We start from the raw sequence: 5,571 nt of genomic DNA on the forward strand, positions 1-5,571 counted from the left end.
CACACACACACACCCCACACACACACTAAGACTCCATCTCACACAAACATGCTCTAGGAGGAGCATTTGTTCCTACCACCCTTCATCCAACCTTACCCGTATGATAAACAATCACCTTAATTTACTTGCATAACATGGACAAATTCCACTACTTTAGTAGTCACCAAACTTATCATCTGTACCCTTATTAAAAAACGAGTTGGCGATGATGGTGTGCCTGCCATCTTGTAATACAGACCGTATGATCTATATCTGACGGATAGAAAGCAAACTATCATAATTTTACAAAAGATACCCGCACCTCTCTCCACATCCTTATCTCCCACAACCTCATTGCTCAGCAATTAAAGAAAGGAAGTCTCTGGAACAATCTAGCATGGTGGCCGCTGTCGCCCGCCGGCGCCGTCCATCCCCATGCCTCCGCCCACTCCGACCACCAGTCACCACCATGCTCCACTCCTCCTCGCCTTATCTCTCATCTTTCATTTTTTCGATGACATTCTCAAGATACCAGTTTTCCGATAAAATTCTCGAGATATCATTAGTTTTTACACATGGGATTACTCCTGCATGGGTCAATCACAACAGGTGTTTTGTAAAAAAGCATATTGATGTTCCGTGCAATGCACGAGAATCTTGCTTGTAATTATATAACGCAAATCACGAGTAGGAAGTGACATTTATTTGACACAACCACGTTAACATGGCCACGTAAATCACTAGCTAAAGTAAATACCATTATACTTATATCCTGATGCAAAAGGTTGAGTACATGTCCGAAGAGTAGAGTCGCACACATGCACTCTGTCTCTCAGAATCTCTCTCACACACACACTAGTTACGTGACGCCCACTTAAGCAGACACGTATGTTACAATTTGTGCACCCGCGAGTACACGTGATGCTGCGCATTTATTTAAGCCGGAAGGCGAACCCAAACAGTAGCTGCATTCATTCCCCTCCCGCCGCCTCTTCTTTGGTCGCCGTCGCCCAGTAGCCATGGCCCGGCCGAAGGTAACAACATACGACAAACTCCCGCCGGAGTGGCGCTTTAATATGGAAATTTTAGTGGTCATGCATGCATCTTTTTGTGCTAGCACTCCTATATAATGGTTGACCGGTCGCTTCCTGCGGATGTGCGCGGGCGGTGGAAGAGGAAGGAGAAGGGAAGCGGGCTGTGGAGTACGTTTTTTACCACAATTTCTTAGGAAACTGAGTGCAATAATTGAGTAGTTTTACAAACTACCAGTACTACACATGAAACGGATCAAAACCTATACTCCCTTGTCAGCGCGCGCTTCCCGCATGAAACAGTCAGCGTCGCCCTGGAGTATCAGTGTGGCATTAATGCCAGGCCAGAGCGGAGGCGACCTCTCACTGGCGCCGGCTTTGAAGTGGCGCGACGGCCGAGAGAGCGCCGCTTCCCGGTGCACGCGACTGCTCCGCGTCGAGACTGGCCATAGGCCCTGTTTGGATCCATGGGTTAGATTTAGAGGGTGCTTGGATCCAAGGGACTTATTTTAGTCTGACTCAAAATAGTCTCTTTAAGAGGCTAAAGTTCCAAGCACCCCTGACTAAAGAGGGGCTAAAACTAGTCTTGAGACTAAAAATTTTTAGTCGGGGGTACCCCTACTAAAATGTGGATTAGTTCTCTCTCTCTCTCCTCATTTAACTCCTCTCCTTTAACACATGCGAGTTCTAGATTGGAGGGTTTGGAGGATAATAAATGCTCATTAACTTGATTTTAGTCGCTTTAGTATTTGGATCCAAGCATGGGTGAGGCTAGAAAGTTTTAGTCTCACTATTTTTAGTCATGGGACTAAAACGTATCCAAGCACCCTCTTAGTTTGAGCTAGTTGGGGCTCAAATATCCCTAAAGTATCCAAGCATGAGGGTTTAAATTGGAGCAAGTTGCACCGAACTCACCAAAAAAACTATCCCACCCAAGAGGTGCTAACTGGAGATAGTTCTCGTTGGGACCACTGAAAAATCACTTTTCTCTCATATCAAGTGCATTTATTGCCAATCTAACCCTGTCACCCAAACACCTCTTTGGCTACAGTTAGTACAGGATTAGTCATGAGTTAGTCTAACCTCTAGCTAAGTTAGAGTATCAAACAGGAGCAGTATAGGACATGCAAGTTGCTCAAAGCATACAGTCAAATTCGTACGTGAAAGGATTTTTTTTTTTGAAAACGGAACGTGAAAGGAATTTTTTTAGAATGCTCTTGGCATGTCGCTAACATGTGATGAGTTAACCGACCTCGATAGACCGCAAAAACGCCAGCCCGCCGCACTTTGATAGAGACAAGGAGGGAGAAGCGATACAGGCTGCTGGATTACTAGAGATAGGTGTCGTACGGAAGCCAAGAAATATGGTGATAACGTGGGTTAGCCATGTACTAGTATGATGTAACTACACTGGGCTGCCGTGTTTTGTACTCTTCCAGTCCACTGTGGAGATGATTGGTTGATTTCATATCGCTGAATAATATTAAATATTATGAGTGCAGACGCTCCACCATGAGGTTCCTTGCTCCTTCTCGGTCGTCGAGAATCTATGTTCTTCCACTCTATTTTTTTACGTGAGCTTTGTTCATCCTTTTGCCAACACGCGAGACATCTAGCACCAAGGTGCACGTGTTATGCAAGGCTCATTCCATCTATATGAAGAACACGTGGGACTGGAACTACGAGACGGACATGTACCCAGGAGTGGACGCACGAACCTGAGTAATGTAGCGCAGTAAGTGAAGTAGAAAGGCACAAATGGTATGAACATGTGTGGCATATAGGGTGTGTTTGGTTGCGTTCTTGTCTCAGCATAGTTGTTCCCTCTTCATGCATGCTCAACTCAACACCCCTCTTCATGCATGCTCTCTTCATGCATGCTTCTAGTGTATTTGTGCTAAACTAGTGTGGGCTCATGCACCCTCCATACACTCTACCAAACACTCAAAAGTAGGTCGAGAAGGGAACTCTTGGGCGGCATTTGTCCCTTACTACGTACTACCACTAAACGTTGTACGTGCAACGCACGGTGATGTTATGGAGTACGTTCCTAAGTACTCTACTACTACTATATTAGTTGGAGGCACATATTAACTTTTATATTTGTTTACGTGTATGCCCCGAGACCTTCCAACTAGACGTGTCTTTATCTTCAGGTCGCACTTTGTATCGTTCATACCACTAAGTACTACTACGTGTGGTCTCCGACCCAGAAGTGGAAGAAGTGGAGACGCTCTACCATGCTGTTGTTCTTTTATGATGGGCTCTACCACGTTGTTCATGTCCCACTCCTTTCGCTGATGTGTGCGACATCCAGCACATGCCGTGTTTGGCACTCTTCGTCTTAAGAGTTGAAACGCTAGCATTCATCAGAAATAAAAGATAATTATAAATCAGCAGTGATACTTTTTTTTGAGAACCAATCAGTAGTGATACTATACCACGCGGTTTCCTTGCTCCTCGATATTGGAAACAATACTTCCGTTCGCCAACATGTGGGACGTCGACCATCCTGGTCCACTTGCCATACATGCAGAACTCCAAGGGAGAGTAACCCCGGTCATCGTGCCGCAGTAACAATGACTAATGAGCCGTCAAATCACAGGCCCACTTCCCACTTTGAAGTTGCTTGGACGAAGGAACCATCATGACTTCGTGGAATTCCGCTTCTTGATGAAAACTACTGTACCAGTAGTACTGCTAGCTACAGTAGTTAGTCCAACATAGGCCTCCTTTCATTCATAGGATAGTAATTTTATAGAATATGGAAATCATAGGAAGTGATATGACATGCATCTCAAATCCTATAGAGAAAGAGATGCCATTTGATGCATAGAATAGGAATTTTTCCATTTAGTCTAGGCTAATGTACTGGTAATTTGCTCTAAAAACTATAGTAGTAACTAGTAGTACTGGTACACGCTCGTACTCAGAAACAGACACACACACTAACTACTAGTACTACTTCTCACATGCTGGCCAGACACCGTCGTTCTCCTTCCCGGCTTTGTCGGTGACACCCCACCGTGATTGGATCTCCGCCGACCTCTCTGCAGCAGCGCCTGCGTCCTTTTCTTTCTTGCGGTGGCGGGCCTCTCTTTTCTTGAGTGCTTTCTGACTTTTCCGCTCCCTCGGTGCGGCTTTGGCCGCCTCTTGCTCTACCACCCATTCGTCCTTCACATATTTAAATTCCTCCCACATAGTTGTGAGGTCGCGAGCGGCGATGAACTCGGCACGGCGGGATGCCATCGCTTCCCTACCATTTTGTGTGCGGTCATGGGCGGCGAGGAACTGGGCGCGGCGGGATGCCATCGCTGCCTTACCGGTTAGTGTGTGGCGCGGTGGCATGGACGACGCTTGGTGAGAGCTGTGGGGTGGAGTGGCCGAACAACCGTATAGTGCATTGGTTTGTCAAGAGCTCAAGGAGAGAAGACGAAGGAAATTTGGATTCCCTTCAATCCTGGTCATTTATTACCTAGTAAAATGCATTAGCGGTCATCGAACTTGTCTTGATAGCTTACTTTGATCATTGTATACGAGATATGGTGATTATACGGTCACTCGCTTAGCGTATAGCTCCGTATTTGTCTGGTTGAGCAGTCAAACAGCCCGCATGCGCCTCATCAGCTCATGTTCTTTATCTATCTACGCGGGCCCTGTCAATGGAGAAAGAAATATTGTAAAGTACAAAATTATGCGTATGTGGGGAATCAAACCACGGACTCGTCACTGCAACGCACCCTCGTTAGCTAAATGAAAATGAAATACTTCGCGTCAGACACTCATGCTCACGCTGTCAAAGCATGCTAATGCATGCACGTCGCCCTCTGAATCAAAGTTCTGCTCATGGCGCAACGCAAACGGCGAGCCCATCACCTGCGCGCCCCGGTGGTGCCTGACATTATTGTTTAGACATTTGATGGAGGCCTACGCGACGCCGAGCATGTATTCACCTGACTCAACACCCAATCTATAACAACGACAATCTGTAAAACAGCCTAGCTAGAGAGGGTACTATGGTAGTATGGTACGGAGTATGTACTATCGTGAGCAACCGATCTTAGTGCCACTGCACACCGAAACCCCTTCCATCGCTAGCGCGCGCTTCCCGCCTGAAACGGTCACCATCTCTCCAGAATGTCAATGCCGCATTCACCGGACTTAACTGCAGGTGCAATTGGTGTGTCACTCACATGCAGGCCAGATGCCCGTTGGGCCCACATGTCAGTAACCCAACACATCTGCAGTTAAGTCACTGAAGCAGTGTCCATATTCACGCCCGATGAACCTACTCCAGCGCTAGTTGTCCATCCGTCTGCCGCGGCTCATTGCCATTCGCCCGCTATATTAACTTGAGCCCCAGCTCCCAGCCATAGCCAAAGACCCACACTTATTCTCCTCCGGTCCCTTTCTTCTGTCGGCACCACTTCAACCATGGCCTCCTGGCGCTCTGAAGCTCTCTTGGACGTACTATCGCAGGAGCAGACGAGGGACATCGGCGGCTCCACTCTGGGCACGCTCCAAAGCTCTCTTCGACGTATTATCGCAGGAGCAAACGAAG

The sequence above is a fragment of the Triticum dicoccoides genome, chromosome 7B, assembly GCF_002162155.2.
Source record: "Triticum dicoccoides isolate Atlit2015 ecotype Zavitan chromosome 7B, WEW_v2.0, whole genome shotgun sequence".
NCBI lineage: Eukaryota > Viridiplantae > Streptophyta > Magnoliopsida > Poales > Poaceae > Triticum > Triticum dicoccoides.